Consider the following 19,158-nt stretch of genomic DNA (forward strand, 5'->3'; position numbering starts at 1 on the left):
AGTCCAATAGCCACGTATAGGATGCCACTAGGTACACTGAGTGTTTGCTAGTATAATGGCTTAGTTATAATTAGTTGGAGTGTGCAACGCAGGCAGATGCGCTCTGCAAATGTCTTGGCACTAGTGGGACTATAGCAAAGTCCAATAGCCACGTATAGGATGCCACTAGGTACACTGAGTGTTTGCTAGTATAATGGCTTCGTTATAATTAGTTGGAGTGTGCAATGCAGGCAGATGCGCTCTGCAAATGTCTTGGCACTAGTGGGACTAAAGCAAAGTCCAATAGCCACAGATAGGATGCCACTAGGTACACTGAGTGTTTGCTAGTATAATGGCTTAGTTAGAATGAGTTGGAGTGTGCAGAGGACAAGAGGGTACAGTGGCAGGATTGTGGTGCTCTGGGTAGAGGAATGGAAGCCTGCCTTTCTATTCCCTCCTAATGGTGAAATGCAGGGAGGAAATCCCTGACCTTGGCTGCACAGACGCTGTTGCTGTTTGCAGGACCTGTCACCTTAACTCTGACCCTGCCGGTGTGAGCCCTTAAAAGGACTGCTATAAAGTGCTCTCCCTAAGCTGTCTAACGCTGTGTATGCAGCGCATACAGCTGTATCAGCGATAGGACTCAGGATGACGGAGCTGCGACAGTGATGTCTGACACCAAAGACGCAGAAGGCAGATAATGGCGTCCGTGAAGAAAATGTCCGGTTTTATAATGCAGGGACATGTGACATGCAGATCCTATCACACATGCCGTTGCTTCTCTGGCTCAAAGTCCACTTAGCTGTGTGTGTGTCTGTGATTGGCTGACATGCTGGCCCGCCCCACAAGACGCGCGCGCTTAGGGAAGGAAGACAAGAAAAAAAAAAAAAAATGGCGATCGCCATTATAGAAACAGCAGTGATCTGAAGGCGCTGTTCACGCACACTATACACTGAAATGTCATAATAGTGTGATTCACAGAGTGACTTACACTATTACAGCAGAAACCAAGCTAGGATTTAGCTGTTTTTTGGCTGCTAGAACCGTTCTCGAACGTTTCTAGAACTATCGAGCTTTTGCAAAAAGCTCGAGTTCTAGTTCGATCTTTAACAGGCCCCAAAATCACTCGAGCCTAGAACTGGAGAACCACGAACCACGAACCGTGCTCAACTCTAGTCATGACTCTGGGAAGAAGGGGAAGCGCAAAAAAGAGAATTGGCCGCAACGTGAAGGGGTAAGGCTATGTTCACACAGGGCTTTTTTGGTCAGTTTTTTTCCTGACCAAATTCTGATCTTGTGGCAGAAAATCTCCTTTGAGTCATCTGCGTTTTTTTAGTGGCATTTTTAGTGGGGTTTTTTTTCTACAAAATGGGTTCTATCAATGAAAAATGCTGCAAAGAATTGACATGCTGATTCTTTAAAACCTGCAGTAAAAACGCAGGTATTTGACAAAACAGTCAGGAAAAAATCTGCAGGTGTATGTGTGTGTATATGAGATTTCAGTTAGCCATTAAAAGGTATCAACCACTGAGGACTTTCTGTTCTTTTAAACAAAAATTTTTTTTTATGAGATTTCAGAAATCTCATAGACTTTGCTGGGACTGTAAAATGCAGCTTTTCAGTAGCATGGATTTGCATAAAACCAAGGCAAAGCTGCAGCTAAAAAAACGCAGCAAAAAAGCCTTGTGTGAACATAGCCTTAAAGCGGATCACGTGACTTTTTTGGAGGTCGCAAAATTTTTAAGATAAAAACCCATTGAGGAAAGCAAGACAAAAAAAAAGTGATTTATAGAAAAAAAATATAACTGATTCCAGTCCTGTAACTGACTTTTCCATCCACTATAGAACCAGAAGTCCCAGCAGACCGAGGTGCAGCAAATCAGCCTCAACATGAGGGAGGCAGACACGTGACCAGCCGGACACGTGACCGGCCCGCGCGCTCTACATTCCTCCTCCGTGTCAGGCGCATGCGCAGGCTGAGCGAGGTGTGTCGCCATGGAAACGCATCGCCTGACTGCAGCAGATTTCCCGCGTCACACGCTTCCCTTTTTTTTCTATTTTTTTTTATCTCCGCCTACCGAAAGGGGGTTAGTCGTACACGTCATCATTAGGCAGAAAACCATGTCACATGGCGAGCAAGAGGACGGGTGTACCAATTGCGTCGACCCCATAGCTCCGCCCATAATTTCCCCACAAAGGAGGCCCCCCTCCAAAAGATAAAAAAGAAGGCTGCAGATGTGCATCACAGTAAAACCGGTCACCGCACAACTACGTGTGATACAATAGAGGAGGAGGAGGGGGAGGGGAGTCGAAACCGTGAGGTAAACCGAAAGCAGTTATCAGAGTGGGCGTGGCCGGCCAAAGGGCGGGGCCACGGGAGATAGGGCGCGATAGCATAAAGCAGGGGGCGTGGCTAGACGTGGCTCGCGCCGTGGGCGGGGTACAGAGGTGGGAGGAGGTTCCATTGGGCGCCTCGTTGCCATGGCGACTCGGTGGGGGATTTGGTGGCGTTGCCTGTACGCGGATGGAGGGAGCAGCTGCTGATCTCTGACATCCTCCCCCAGTCCTGCCGCCCGCACTGCCACACGGTACCGGGACACGGTGCATGCCGGTGAGTAGCTGCCCGGGCCGTGCCCTTGTGTGGTGTGTAGGCCCGGGGGCGACCATATGTGACGGGGCTGGCGCCTCCAGAGGTGCGGGTGGTGGGGTGTATGCCGGCCGCACGGCGTGCTCTGCTCAGGGTGGTGCCGGCTGATTTGGCAGCCGCAGCTTTGTTCGCAGTTAACCCCTCCGCCGCCGCCTGTGCCACGTCCGTCCTCACTTCCTGACACGGTGTGCCCTGTTCCTGCTTTGTGTTGCCCCCACTTCCTGTTGCGCCATGTGCTGCTCTGCGCCACTTTCATGCACTTTGTATCTCCTTTCTATTATCCCTGTGTTGCTTTTCCTTTCATTACTATTTCTTGTTACTTTGTTGCTCTCCTTTGTGGCCACAGTGGACTCTTCTTCGTGGCCTTGTGGCTACCACTCCCGGGCTGCTTGTGTGGCTCAAACCCAATGCTCTACTTGTGGTTCCAGTAGCTGGTCAAGTTGCTTTTTTGGTGGGAGAAATTTTCAACCAGAAAAATCCACTTAAAAAAAGCCCCAAACGTTTTATGTGAACATAGCCTTAGACAGCCATAACTAATGCAAGAGCCAGCGAGATAATGTGACCTGGAAGCAATTGGGTCTGGATTCCGGCCTTGTGCCCCTGTAGGCCATGAAGTCCATGAGATGAGTCCCATGCGGCTACATGGAGGGGGTCTCTCAGCATATGGAGGGAGTCCCTGGCTACAGGGAGGGGCCCCGTCCACCCAGGTACATGGAGGGCTCTCCCTCCCAGGTCGATGGAGGGGTCCCAGGCTATATATAGGGCGCTGTTCCTCCCAGTTCGATGGAGGGGTCCCAGGCTATATATAGGGCGCTGTTCCTCCCGGGTCGATGGAGAGAGTACTTGGCTATATGGAGGGCCCTGTTCCCCCTCGCTCCGTGGAGGGGGCCCCTCGCCGCATGGAGCTCCTTCGCTCCGTGGAGGGGGCCCCTCGCCACATGGAGCGCCTTCGCTCCGTGGAGGGGGCCCCTCGCCACATGGAGCGCCTTCGCTCCGTGGAGGGGGCCCCTCGCCACATGGAGCGCCTTCGCTCCGTGGAGGGGGCCCCTCGCCACATGGAGCGCCTTCGCTCCGTGGAGGGGGCCCCTCGCCACATGGAGCGCCTTCGCTCCGTGGAGGGGGCCCCTCGCCACATGGAGCGCCTTCGCTCCGTGGAGGGGGCCCCTCGCCACATGGAGCGCCTTCGCTCCGTGGAGGGGGCCCCTCGCCACATGGAGCGCCTTCGCTCCATGTGGAGGGGGCCCCTCGCCACATGGAGGGCCCTGTTCACCTGGGTATATGGAGGTCAACATAGGTCAGATTTTGTGAGGCGAAGGTCCCTTCTTATGAGGTTACAAGGCCCAAAACCGCTATAATGACGTTTTTTTCTTTTTTTTGTTTTTAAAGCTGTACCGCCAGTTATAGATTGTAGGACTTGTGTATATACTTAGGGGTTTGTATTATTACAACCTTCCATTATAGGTGAAGTGTCAATTGTCCCTGGGGCTAGTAAAAATATTTTTTGTGTTTTTCTCCTTGCTGGCTAATAATTGTATGCCTTGGATTTTTTTTTTTTTTTTTACATTTTTTTACTTCGATTTATTTTTCGTTTAAAGACTGGAATAAAGCAAAAAAATTATGTAAGAAAAAATTCACATATTAGATATATTGTATATATTTTTTATATTAAAAATAAAGTAGATATAATCTGGCATATCCTAATTTTCCGTTGGGTTTCGGCAGGTTGAAGCGTCTTTCCAGCCCCCGTCTGCAGATGTTCGGCCGGTGTGAATGATTATCGTCTATTGTCTTCAGTCACAACGACGCTGCCAACTGATTTAATGAACTGCCGCCTGTGTGTAAATGGCACGAGGTGTTTAGTTTTGCTCGCTGCATGCTCTTTGTCCTCCGCAGCCCTTGGACTCTGTTGGTTTTATAGTCTTTCCATCTATAAACTGTATGGAAGGTCGTCATTGTGTCCCGCAAGCTCCTTATGCCTTTTGTGAAGCCTCCTGGCTGGGGTTGCTCTTGATTCTTGCATTAAGGCCATTTCCAGCTGTTCTCTGTAGCAGGAGAGATTGCTGGTTGTGAGGACTCATTTTGCTGTGGGTTGTGACAGACACGTGGTGAGGAGAAAGCTGAGCCAGCAGTAGCTGGCACTGGTCTCGGCAGGGACTACTCCACCCACTGGTGCTCATCCGCTCGCTTGCCTATTTCGACATTCCTATGTGTTCTTCTTCCTAATTGTGCTCGTCCCTTGTGGTTGAAGCTTCCTGTTTGAGCAAATGTGACGCTTTACTCAGCTGTCCGATATCTTCTGCCGTTGTTATTAGAAAAATGGTTTCTATTGGCTTATATAGTCAGGTTTTAGTTTTGTACATGCCTGCTCTTTCCGATTGAGCAATATTAATTAAAAGGCCACTCCCATCTTATAAAATGATGGGATGTTGCTACAATTTGCCGTCACTTTTTGATTTGTGGCGCTATGACCTCTATTACTTTGCAATCCTGACTGTGAGCCATATCAAGGGTTTACTGCATCCCCCCCTTGATTGTTTTATCCTTCCCAGCAAGTGCCGCAGATATCCAACTATAAAGAAACCTCTATTCCAGTGAACAAGGCAGGCTGCAGTTCCTTGCACAGCCTGGTGACCAAGTGTGCTGCTGTGCATGAGGATACAACTCAAAAACCTTTTTTAGGCTAGGAAGGGGTCACCTATTGATAAGGTGATGCTATACAGTGTGTCCACCCATATCCTGTCCACTGCCATTAACTTAAGAACGGCAGCAGCTATAGGCATAGAAGTGGTGTCTAGGTATAGTAAAGTAGCCATGTTCTATGCAATGAAACCACCTATAGCACCACCTGGTAGAAAACAACGGAGTTAGCATTTTTATCTCAAAAACGGAACGAGATAGAGAAAAAAAGTGAATTACAAAGTTGTAGGGCATCATCAATTCAATACGAATCGACACCTTGCATACAAAAATGCCATGATTAAAACGTTTAAAACTCACAAGGCTGTGGACATGAAGCGATACCTCATGGAGACCTTCCTACAAGTCATTGTGGCCTCCACGCTCACCTGACTTGACCCCATTGGACTTTTCTGTGAGTACACATCAAACAGCAAGTGTATGTGACCCCTCCACCAACATTGCAGGAAAAACGACGACGTATCACAGATGCTTGTGCAAATGTGTCACCTACCATGTTGCATATATATATATATATATATATATATATATATATATATATATATATATATATATATATATATATATATATCTCAGCTGTATAGGTTTTGAAATCGAAGAAAGTAAAGTTTATAAAATCAGCAGCAGCTTGAGTGATCACATAATAGAGAGATCGATCCCATCCATTTCGTCCTTTTCCTTAGTCACCACAGCTCGCCGTTAGGTCCAACATGAAATTATTCGGCGCAGAGAGCCTACAGTGCGAAATACACAGACGGGCAGCGGAACAGATGAGGAGAAAGTGCTCCCTCCCTCTCCGAGGCTGTGATACGATCACATCGTAAGCGGTATGCACGTGGAAAAAAACCCTGATAGTGCCAGTATAGCACTGGCTTTAGGTTATATACGAAAATCCTGGTGATCGGTTCCCTTTAATTTACCCTGGAAGGTTAGACTTTCTAAGCTCTTGTGTATTGGGGTGGTACTGTGGGTAGAGGTTTTTTTTTTTTTGTTTTTTTTGTTTTTTGCTCTGTCCGGGCCTTCCTGATGCCCTTATCTTATTGTTTTAAATTTTGCTGGGCACCTGTATACTCTGACCTCCTGGCAGGCCTCTGCAAATTGGCACCGGTATCAGCGCATGCGCACACTCACCTCCCAGTGGGCTTCAGGAAAGTGGCGGCACATGTGCATAGTGAGGTCTCTTATCTGCGCATGCGCTTCCACTAACGCCATTCTCCTGAGGCCTGCCGGTATGTCAGGGTGCGCACGTGCCAGTAAAATTTTAAACAAAAATAAGACAAGGACACCAGTGTCAACGGAGGGGCTGGACTGAGCTGAACTTAGGGTGCCTTCACACTTTAGCGATGCAGCAGCGATCCGACCAGCGATCTGACCTGGTCAGGATCGCTGCTGCATCGCTACATGGTCGCTGGTGAGCTGTCAAACAGGCAGATCTCACCAGCGACCAGTGACCAGCCCCCAGCCAGCAGCGACGTGCAAGCGACGCTGCGCTTGCACGGAGCCGGCGTCTGGAAGCTGCGGACACTGGTAACTAAGGTACACATCGGGTATGGTTACCCGATGTTTACATTAGTTACCCGCGCACACCGCTTAGCTGTGTGTGCAGGGAGCAGGAGCCGGCAGCGTGAGAGCTGCGGAGGCTGGTAACGAAGGTAAATATCGGGTAACCACCTTGGTTACCCGATGTTTACCTTAGTTACAGCTTACCGCAGGCTGTCAGACGCAGACTCCTGCTCCCTTCACATTCAGGATTGTTGCTCTCTCGCTGTCACACACAGCGATGTGTGCTTATCAGCGGGAGAGCAACAATAAAAAAACGAACCAGGGCTGTGTGTAACGAGCAGTGATCTCACAGCAGGGGCCAGATCGCTGCTCAGTGTCACACACAGCGAGATCGCTAATGAGGTCACAGAAAACGTGACTCAGCAGCAATCTCAGTAGCGATCTCGCTGTGTGTGAAGCACCCCTTAGACAAGTGATATCCAATGTTTTATTGGATAGCAGTCGGCCCACTGTTCTACTTTGGGGCAGTGCCGATTCAACATGAGAAACAAATCTCAGTATGATGCGATTGGCTATGCCAATCTCATCACGTGCAGCCATTCGAGTCTATGGGTGCATGGAAATAATCAACTAGCTCTCTAATGTCATCCAGCCAGATTTACTTTGACAGACAATGGAGAAGATGGAGAAATTAAGTTTCCCATCTTCTTCCTACCTGTGATACCATTCTTGTGTCCGAGAGAATCAGATCACAGTAATTGGAGGAGACTATGATCAGTGTTTGAACTGAGTATCATTACCATATTCAGTAGAGATGAGTGAACTTGAGGTTTGGTGATTGTACCAAACAGACTTTTATTTAACCCACTGGGTACGTCATGGATCGTGTGCCGTTAATCCCCGCCCCCTGCCGTGGGCAGGCGGCGGCGATCTGCGCACATATCAGCTGTTTTCAACAGCTGACATGTGTGCCTGCTAGCCGCGTGTGGAATCGCTTCCACCCGCGGCCATTAACCCCTTACATTTCGCTGCCAAAATCTGGCAGCGATATGTATATGGGCGCCGCCATGACAGTTACTTACCCCGCCCCCCACCGGACGTCACGTGACATGATCACGTGACTTTCGGTGGTTGCCATCGTAGCACAGGGTCTTGTGATGACGCCTGCAGCTACGAAGTTTCACTTTCGTTTTCACCCGACTCGGAGCAGGGTGAAACAGAAAGTGACTGAATCTGCTGTTTACAGCTGTATAGCTGTGATCAGCAGATAGATAAGAGCGATCAGATTGCTGATCGCTATAGCCCCCTAGGGGGACTAGTAAAATAAAAAAAGTTAAAAAAAAAGTTTTAAATTAAAAAAATAAAAAAACCTAAGTTCAAATCACCCCCCTTTCACCCCATTGAAAATTAAAGGGTTAAAAAAATAAAAATATACATATTTGGTATCGCTGCGTTCAGAAATGCCCGATGTATCAAAATATAAAATCAATTAATCTGATCAGTAAATGGCGTAGCGGCAAAAAAATTCCAAACGCCAAAATTACGTTTTTTGGTCGCCGCAAATTTTGCGCAAAATGCAATAACAGGCGATCAAAACGTAGCATCTGCGCAGAAATGGTACCGTTAAAAACGTCAGGTCGAGACGCAAAAAATAAGCTGTCACTGAGTCTTAGATCCCGAAAAATGAGAATGCTACGGGTTTTGGAAAATGGCGCAAAACGTGCGCCACTTTTTTTTGGACAAGCTTGTGAATTTTTTTTAACCCCTTAGATACAAGTAAACCTATACATGTTTGGTGTCTATATATGGTAAAACTTATGGTTTCATTTAAAAGTACAACTCGTCCCGCAAAAAACAAGCCCTTATATTGCAAGATTGATGGAAAAATAAAAAAAAGTTACGGCTCTCAGAAGAAGGGGGAGCAAAAAACAAAAACTGAAAGTGCCCGGGGGCTGAAGGGGTTAAAAAAACCCAACAAAAACCAGAGTTCGGGTTTGGCGTTCAGGAGCTTTGCGTATGAACACAACTCATGCGAGCATCAATGTGCTCAGCCCAACGAGAACCGCTTGCAGTGTGTGAACGACTTACACTGGGGGTAACAGTCAGATCGGATGTAGTGTGCACCCCCTTTGTAGTATGGGAATGGCCTTTTTCTGCCTGAGCAAAAGTCACTCTTAATAAAAAGCTCTAAGCTGTCGTTAATAGGGGTAGTTACAAGTGAAAGTACCTCCTCCAGCAAATGGAAAGTCCTTGATTGAGAAGTTTTCTTTAAAATGATTGGATTTCTTTAAAATGGGGTGTGCGCTACTGGATAAACTCAGTGCTAATCAATTTAGTGCCCAAAAGAAAATAAAAACTGTCTTCTCACATTATATACTGCGTAGGGACACCCCAATATCAAATTATATCACTTTTTCTAGGAGGATGAACGACCCAACGTCATGCTCCGCAGATGTTCCAGGATGGTCAGATGTTAGACAGTCAGGAGAGATGACTGGTAGACTTTAACAAGGAAAAAATGTGCTGATTGAGCAATATCCAGCAAGCGCAGTCTATTGCGTAACTATAGTAGTATTGTACCTATGAAACCACTTATAAAGTATCGCTGCTTATTGCCGCTCGCATTCGGCACTTGTAGAGAATAGATGCAGTAATTAATCACTGATAACCTAATCCTGAGCACTTTGTACCGCTGCCCATATTGTCCAACGTCCTTGATAATACATATTTACTCGTGGAGCTTGTGTAAACTCTGGATATGTGTAATATAATTATGAGACCGTCAGGTGCAGATCCGGAAAATGAGCAGCAGTTCATGGGGATTATTGATATAGGGTGCTGTATAATTGCTGAACCGAAGCGTTTTTGCATCCATTAATAGATCCCTTTTTATTGTTACTGTAGTGAAATTGATCTTTTTATAATCCGGTTTGCTTTTTGAATATATAATATTGACATTTTAATCTGTTCATTGCAATGATTAAATTTACAAATATTTACCCCTTTAAGTCAGGCTTTAGTAGAGACATTAACTCCATGAGACTGCGGATGACTGATCTATGAACTATATGGCTTCCAACCTTTGCCATGGTTCAGTAGGATTGGTAAAGGAAAAAATAAACTTCTGTAGCCATGAAATCAACAATGAAGTCACTGAGCAAGGTCTTCAAATTGAGGAACATTTCACTATTGACTAAGAAACGGCCCGTGCATATTTTGGTCCTTTTTGTACTAGCATATAGATGTGAAAGCTGCACGATAAAGAAACCAGACAGAAGTAGAATCAACGTTCATCACTGCCTGCGTGTTGCAAGGAAGTGATGTCATTATGACAGGAAGAGGAAGCCGTGCAGAGAGTAAACACACACATATCCGACACAGACATAGTAAACACACAGATCGCACTCACACACAGACATATAGAATACACATAGAAATCAAACGTACATATAAAAATAAAAAAAAAAACGTGGGCTCCGCCGTATTTTTACCATCCAGCCGAGGTAAACACACAGCGGCGGCCCTGGTATTCTCAGGCTGGGGAGGGCGAGGGCCAGGGTTAACGCTCCCGCAGCCGAGGATATCAGCCTGCAGTCGCCCCTCCATCCATTATGCGACAGTCCCGGAGTGTCCCCAGCTCTTCCAGATTGTCGTGATGCGGTGGCAATCCAGGTAATAAGGAGTTAAATGGCAGCGGATCGCTGCCATTTAAGTCCAGGCTTAATCATGGCAGCGTCTATGAGACAGCTTTCATGATTAACCTGTCAGTAAAGTGAGTAAACACACACACACGGGAAAATCCTTTTATTTAAAAAAAAAAAAAAGCCCCCTCTTTCACCCCTTTATTAACCCCTCCCAACACACAGCTCCGACGTAATTCACCGAGGTCCCACGACGCTTGCATCCAGCCGTGTCTGACACACTGTACAGAATGCAGCCTCGTAACGAGCCTGCAGAGGTAACCACAGGTCATATCTCATGGTCGGTAATGTGAACACACTACCGCTCGTGAGAACTGTGCAGTGTCCTCACAGGGACTCTATTGATTGATAGAGGACAGATCAATCTATTGATTATCTATCCTTCTATCTATCCTTCTATCTATCCTTCTATCTATCCTTTATCTATTTATCTATATCAGAAGGAAATGACTTTTTTTTTTTCTCTAAATGTGCTTTATTGCATTAAATGCATTAAAACACATGTACCAACCCGCGGAACAAACGCACCAAAACGCATGCGGATTTCGTTGCGTTTTTTTTCCGCGCTTTCGGAAATCTTTCATAGCCTGCGGAATTTTCTTAAGAAAATTCCATTTTATAGTACGCACAGGGCCTTAGAGGGTAGTTTTTTTTTTTTCCCTGTGAGTTAACTATGTGCACATGCTGTAGATTTGATGCAGAAAATTTCTGCACCAAATCTACACCTTGTGACAGAAAAACATACCAAACATCTCTTGCGTTTTTAGGAAGGTGCATGTTTTTTTTTCTTATTTTTTTGCATGCATCATGGAAGACTGTCAAAAAGCCTAGGTTAATAAAAAAGTAAAAAAAAAAACAAAAACAAAAAAACTTGATGTAATTTCCTGTTTCAACCATTCTTCTGTTTAATTTTCCATTGTTCTATTACTGATGACATCACTTGCTGTTTAAGGCATGTGCTCTTTGTGTTAAAACTGCAAAACTGCACAGAAAACTCACTGTGTAAACACACTTGCGACTTTCAATCGTTTTTTCATCACAAGATTAGTCAATCGGTGAAAAAAACAAACAAAAATAACGCTGCAGATCCTGACCAATAATTAACCAGCTGCAGATTTTTTTTTTCTGCTCCAAATCTGCAAAGAAAAAATGCAATGTTGGCACAGCACTTCAGAAATCTCATAAACTTTGGTTTCAGGAGAGGCATGCAGATTTTGAAAAAATGCATAAAAGAATGCTTCAAAAACCACAGCGTGTGCACAAGGCCTAAAAGCATTGACAAAAACTTTCAGTCCGGGTTTAGAGATTGCAATCATGATGATTTTTTTTTTATTTTTTAACCAATTTTACAAATACACTTGCATTTGTAAACTTAGCCCTGAAGGCATTTAATAGAATGTTTTTTCAGTCCCAATTTAAAGGGAACCTGTCACCGGTTTTTCGGCCTATAAGTTGCGGCAACCACCATTCTAACATGCTGTATACAAGAGCCCAGGCCGCTGTGTACAACATAAAAAACTATTTTATAATACTCACCTAAACCGGTTGCTGCATTGGATGTGACTCAGATGGGTTTCTTCGTCCTCCGGTGCCGGCGCCGCCTCTTTCGGCCATCTTCGTCCTCCTTCTGAAGCCTGTGTGCATGATGCGTCCTACGTCATATACACTCTCCGATCCTGCGCATGCGCACTACAATACTTTGATCTGCCCTGCTCAGGGCAGCACCGCGGCTTCAGAAGGGGATGACAGAGACGGCGACAAAGATGGCCGAAAGAGGCGGCGCAGGCACCGGAGGATGAAGACGCCCATCTGAGCCACATCCACTGCAGTGACCGGTTTAGGTGAGTATTATAAAGTATTTTTACATTTTACACAGCGGCCTGGGCTCTTATATACAGCATGTTAGAATGCTGTATATAAGAGCCCACTGGTGGTTGCCGAAGTTTATAGGCCGAAAAAGCAGCGACAGGATCCCTTTAAAGTTTTTCATAAATTGCCTCATCAAATTCTAGTAGCTGCCTCATCTTCACCAACTTGATCATCCCCATTTATCTCCAAGCACCCGGTGCCTGTCACGATTTTTCTTGCCTTATGTTAATTGTCGTCTCACTATGGAGTGGTGAGTGTCCCTTATGCCGGAGCGACCTGGGCTCCTAGAGAGGAGCGTTGTACATGTGCTCACTGAGTGGATAATGACCTTGTCTGGACATTGCGCCTTAGGACATCTTCATAAAGTGAGCAGTCATCCGTCAGGCTTTGTACATATTTTGTCTCCCTTCGTCAGAAAGAAGAAATCGCTGACATGAGCATTACATTGAAACTTTGTGAGGTTGTTGTTTTTTTTTTTTTTTTTATTGCTTTATTAACACTGGTGTTTTAGCAACAGAAAGAATAACATTGTGACACTGGAACGTTCACACAATAATATGATCCAATAAATTATTCCTGGAAGCAGCTTGTAAGTAGCAGCAGTTTCTAATGGTTACATGTCATTCCCATAATAACAGAGCACAATGGAATGAAGTGGAAAACCGCCAGAATAATGTTCCCTCCTCCCCAAATAGCCGCAGTACTTGTGTCTGACATTCTCATGACTTTCAGGACTTGTTCCATATAATTTATTTGGGAGGAGTTAAATGTAAAAACCAATTATATTTACTATTATTATTATTATTATTATTATTATTATTATTATTGGACTTCCCATGATGAAAATAAAAAGTTAGTTCCATTTTATGATCATTTTTCTCTAAAAGGGGTTGTCCACTGCTTAGAAAACCTTTCAATATGTTTGCCCCGTTAAACACATAGTCTGGTGTGAGCATCATTCCAATTAATAAAGAAAACCTTTCCACCACTATCACAAATAATGTTTTGGACCTTTGACAAAAAGATCTTTCCCCTTTTTCTTTCAAGTACATCTTTCGTTTCACACACATCCAGTAGAAAGCATGCTCTTGCTCCCTTTGTGCCTTACAAGATAAAATCTGCTTTCTGTGAACTTGCCCAGTCCTGAGACTACCTTGATTCTCATGCTTGGTAACTTTTCCTCCTCACTTATTCAGTCGCAGTTCATCAACATTCTGCCAGCACTATAGGTGCAGGAACTTCCTTTATGACCAGCCTCCACTCCATCATAATATCTTTAATCCATCTCTAGTAACAGATGTTAAAACTTAATAGGCAGTGGAGAGCAGAGCAAGTTTGATTAAAAAAAAAAACACTCTTTGGCTGGTATCAAAAAAAATTATTTTTCCCCCCTATCCCTCTCTATTTAATAGGTTAAAAAATATATAAAATATATGGTTCCATCATGTTCTCCCTTTCTTCACCAGTTGTACCTTTTCTGTTGCTAGATTATTTATAACCCACAACACCATTTGTTGTGAAAAAGCTGTAGGCCCTTTACTGATTGCTGATCCAGTATCTGCCATTACTACCTCTTGCCTTCTGACTGCTCTAACTGTAAATAATCTCCCGAGTATAAACATCATTTTTTTTTAAACAAATGATTTGCTGATTTGTGATCACATGTATAAAAGGCAGATCACGCTGCATGAAGGTGCAGTAAGGACTTGAAGGGGTTGTATTTTTTTGCAGTATTAATGCATATGGACATCATGGGATCCCCCACCAATCTATGGACCGGACCGGACTGGAGACCTGGTTCATCCATGATTTATTTGGATGTCAGTTTGACTCCTGCAGATGATGACTTTACCAGAATAAGTCGGCTACTTGTTGGGAGTTGTCACTCGTCCATTCTCCCCCCACCCAATCAGCTGGCTGCACTTTTTAATAATGTAAGGCACAAACATACCAACAAGGTAATCTTTTGACATCTGCCTGGCTAATGATGGCCCATGGACAGGCTGAACATATGTGGCAGGAGGGTTCTCCTTGGGGTCCTGATCCCAGTCTCGTATGCATCTTGTTATAATGTTGTGGTTTATTTTTTTTTGTTTTGTTTCTCTTCTGATCCTTTGGTGTGTGGAGGAGGTATAAATCAGTAGTTATGATGTCCTGTTCCTGTAAATGTTTTCGGTCTTGCATACAGTGGATTTCCCGTCTGCCATATGCTATATACATGCTTTGGGCAGGGAGCGCGAGCCGCTGAAGCTTTTTGTCCCTGTGCAGTCCACCTCCATTTTTTCCATCTTTCATAAGATGACACAGAGACGAGAGTGCTGATGAAGCAGAGTCGTGTAATGCATGGTCTATCTGCATTTTGCACACCTTGTCCATTTAGTATTTAACCCTAGAACTACCATAAAAATCAACCATAGAAAACAAGTAGCCTAGCGGGCCTGCGAGGCCCCAGGTGTGCGTTCTAGGGTTAACATGATCCATAAATGTAACGGGAAATAGCTGATTGGGGTTTTTTTTTTTTTTCTTTTTCATTTGAGGTTAAAAATCAACTGCCAAAAATATTGATATCTAGAAACCGGCAACACAGCATTCATTATTTGTTTATTTTTGTAATTTCCAAACGTCACATGGTCACCGTTTTTAGGGAGGATAAAATGCTGCAGGTGTCCTCACTACGCCCCCTAGCACCACTTCTGCAGAATCCTGGGCAATGACGTCCGTCCAGTAAGAGTAAAGTGCACCCTCGTTGTCTCTTCGCTTCCTGCTGATCTAGTTGCTAGGCAATGACTCAAATATTTTGATGTTGTCAAGGTAACAGACAATACTTGTATTATTTTTACTGTTGTGTTTTTTTTTTTTCCATTTTTGATACGATTATCTTTTCCATACACACACATATACTGTATATAGATTTGTATCTTATTTTTTTTTCTGTTATTACCTGTACTACAGAAAGCCATGGTGCTGCTCATATTTTTAGCACACTGCAATTTTGGAGCAAGTAAAGCACTAATGGGCCCACATTACATCCTACAATATAGGTGAGCATTACCAAAATAATAGTTATTTATGTTCTTCTCAAAATTGTGACTATCACCACACAAGAATAGCAAGAGGTCAGTCTTATATATTTTTTCTAATTTACAATAGTGGGGAGATTATACTAAATATTACATATTACATTCTCAGCTGCTTTAGAACTTATTTTTCAAAGACAAGAATTTGACTGTCTGCTACTAGTGAATTATGTTGCAGGATTCACATCATATATTGCCAAACCGCAAGTGGTTACCATTAGTGATGAGCGAATGCTAAATATTAGTGTTCGGGTTATTCGTATAGAATACCTAGTGCTATTCCAGTATTTGTCACGAAGAACGAACCTAATGCAAGTAACACAAATATTTAGTAATCGCTCAATACTATCTTGCTATTATAAATGATTTAGTAACAAAATATATAATTGGTAGAGGAAGGTTGAACTAGATAGACCTAGGTCTATTTTCAACCTATGTAACTAGTTGCCATATCTATAAAAGTGTTGTAGGTTCAACTCGTTGTGCAGTAAGCGCCCCCACTTATCCAAGCGGGGACCTCTGTCGCCCCCCACTTATCCAAGCGGGGGCCTCTGTCGCCCCCCCACTTATCCAAGCGGGGGCCTCTGTCGCCCCCCCACTTATCCAAGCGGGGGCCTCTGTCGCCCCCCCCACTTATCCAAGCGGGGGCCTCTGTCGCCCCCCCCACTTATCCAAGCGGGGACCTCTGTCGCCCCCCCACTTATCCAAGCGGGGACTTCTGTCGCCCCCCCCCCCACTTATCACTGTATAATCACCTTGTTTTTATAGGTGAATGTGATGGTTCATACAAATATTTACAGGTATGTGACTAGGAAATTTCCATTGGCGAGTATTGTATGTATGTATGTATGTATGTAATATAATATGTAATATATATAATAATGTAATATATATATATTATTATAGGAAGGTGTTTTCTTATCTAGTCAGTGTAGAGGATGTGCAGCATCTTTGGGGGCCGGCAGCAAGTAGAATTGGTCGTGTGTGTCCTCTTTGTATCAAACAATGGATGCAATGTACCGAGGTCAGGCTTTGATTCTCCTGAAGTGATTTCTTGTGTCCAGTGACCCAGCCACATGGTCATTGTACACTTTTCTTTTTCACACCTTTCATAGTTCAGGGACTGATCTTCAGGACTCCTAATCATACCCTGTTGTGGAGACTTTTCCCCAGGCTGGAGCTGGCAGCTATTCACATTCAGATTGTAGAGGATTTGCATAACAGTCGCATACTTGAGTAGGATGAATGGGCGCTCTTTGTTATCCATTCATCTAATTTCCAAATGGGCACCTCCTGCCACAGACAAGTCAGAGTAGTCTCCAACAAAGGACCTTGTTTCAAAGGGGCGACTGACGGTTTTACTTTGTTTTTTTTTGTTTTTTTGTTTTTTTTTAATCTTTAACTTAAAAATTATTTTCATGTAAGGCGTGTAGCAAATGGTCCTGCGTACAAAAAAAGCTGCCTCCACAAATTCATTACTCGTGTCAACGAACGCTGCAAAAATGCTAAAAGAATTGACATGCTGCAGATTTCAAGAGAGAAGGGTGGAAAAAAAAGGAATTGTATGCATGAAAATTCTAAAATCTCATAGCTTACTGGTTCTGTAAATGGCAGAAGTAATCAACAGGAAGTGAGGGGTGGCCGCAGCATCACTTCCTGCTGATTAATTCATTTGTCCAAAGGCGGGGAAAGAGAAGCCGATGCTGATTGGACGTGAGGCTCCCGTGATGTCACAGCTAGAGATGAGCAAACCTTTAGAAGTTCATTTCGGAGGATACTGTCGAACCTTAGATAAGGTTTGGTTTGTGACCCAGACTTCATCCGAACCTCAATGGAAGTCAGTAATGGGGCAGTTCATGTCTCCACCCACATGCAGCGGGGTGGGCAGGGTTTTTCAAATTTTTTTTTTTAATTTTTGTGTTACGTCAAATCACGCTGATTTTATCCCCAGAGGTGTTCAAGCCCTGCACGCGGCTCGCACTGGGCTGAGCACCAGTCATATCCAAACAGCGCTGCTCGCTTCAGTGGTTTGCACTCATAACGCACTCAAACTTCAAACCTGAACTGTTTTTTTTTTTTTTTTTTTTTGTAGTTTGTTTTCGAACCCAAACTTCAGGTTAGCTCATCTCTAGTCACAATCTCTATTGAGCCCCAGGAACATGAGCACAGGCACTGCTGGAACCGCGCCCCCACCGGAGGGGAGTATAATCATTGTTATTTTAATTGGGGAAGTGGAATGACAAGGGATTATCCTAGTAGTGGACAACCCCTTTAAGAATTAGTCAGGTTTTCAATGTGTCAGTTTCAGTAACTGAATTGTATTTCCCATTTAAAAACAACACAAACACATTTTCTAAGAATTCTGCATGTAATTTTCTTCTTTATTTAATCTAGAAATGTATGAATAAATAGATAACATGGTTTACACTAATCCCACGGTCAACACTGATTGGTCAGTGTCAGACTGTGAAGGGGACACGCCCCAAGTGGTAACACCCAGTTGTCAATTTTATTTATAAATCACTGTTTGGAGTAATGGGAACCGCACATCTGAGTTCGAAGGAAAGATGATGCAGAAATGGTACAAGTGTACTACAAGTCTGAGTGTGTGGGATACATTCATTCTACCTTTTTATATTTTTTGTATTATTTTTTTAAGAGGTAAACAAAGTAGAATCCAATGATCCAATGCAAAGTTTGACTAATGGATGTTAAATGGCAGGATATATAAATATGCAATAATCCTCAGTTGTTATTCTCTCTGGAATTCAAAGTGAGAAGGAAAACAATCTGGTTGTACCTGTCCAGCAAGATGCATCTAAGTTTAGAAACAGGACACATACTTGTAAGAGCAAGTGTCTTGTACAAAGACGCCACATCTCACAAGGTTCACAAACAACTCGTACTCGTTGTCTAACCCTCTGTATGGTCCGAACGTTATATAGATTATCAGAGTGCTCTATTACACAGTGTGCAGAATTATTAGGCAGGTTGTATTTTAGAGGATTTTTATTATTGATCAACAACTATGTTCTCAATCAACCCAAAAGACTCATAAATATCAAAGCTTAATTAATTTTGGAAGTTGGAGTGTTTTTATTTTTTTATTTTTTTATTTTTTTTTTTTAGATTTGGCTATCTTAGGAGGATATCTGTTTGTGCAGGTAACTATTACTGTGCAGAATTATTAGGCAACTTAATAAAAACCAAATATATTCCCATCTCACTTGTTTATTTTCACCAGGTAAACCAATATAACTGCACAACATTTAGAAGTAAACATCTCTGACATGTAATAACAAAACCCCCAAAAAATGAGTGACCAATATAGCCACCTTTCTTTATGATGACACTCAGCAGCCTACCATCAATAGATTCTATCAGTTTCTTGATCTGTTTACGCTCAACATTGCGTGCAGCAGCCACCACAGCCTCCCAGACACTGCTCCAAGAGGTTTTCCCTCCCTGGAGATCTCACATTTTATGAGGGACCACAGGTTCTCTATGGGGTTCAGATCAGGTGAATAAGGGGGCCATGTCATTATTTCTTTGTCGCTCCTAATTGGGAGACCCAGACAATTGGGTGTATAGCTATGCCTCCGGAGGCCACACAAAGTATTACACTAAAAGTGTAAAGCCCCTCCCCTTCAGCCTATACACCCCCCGTACTGCTACGGGCTCATCA

General features: G+C 43.9%; 1 protein-coding gene across 1 annotated transcript in view; it reads left to right on the forward strand.

Annotated features, from left to right (window-relative positions):
• The first annotated feature begins 2,455 nt into the window (after window positions 1-2,455).
• Window positions 2,456-19,158, forward strand: part of FOXN2 (forkhead box N2) — a 69,547-nt gene continuing 52,844 nt past the window's right edge. The window contains exon 1 of the mRNA XM_075338039.1: window positions 2,456-2,590. The gene's annotated coding sequence lies outside the window, so the exon portion shown is untranslated. The remainder of the gene's footprint in view (window positions 2,591-19,158) is intronic.

This window comes from Anomaloglossus baeobatrachus, chromosome 3, assembly GCF_048569485.1.
Source record: "Anomaloglossus baeobatrachus isolate aAnoBae1 chromosome 3, aAnoBae1.hap1, whole genome shotgun sequence".
In the NCBI taxonomy this organism is placed as follows: domain Eukaryota; kingdom Metazoa; phylum Chordata; class Amphibia; order Anura; family Aromobatidae; genus Anomaloglossus; species Anomaloglossus baeobatrachus.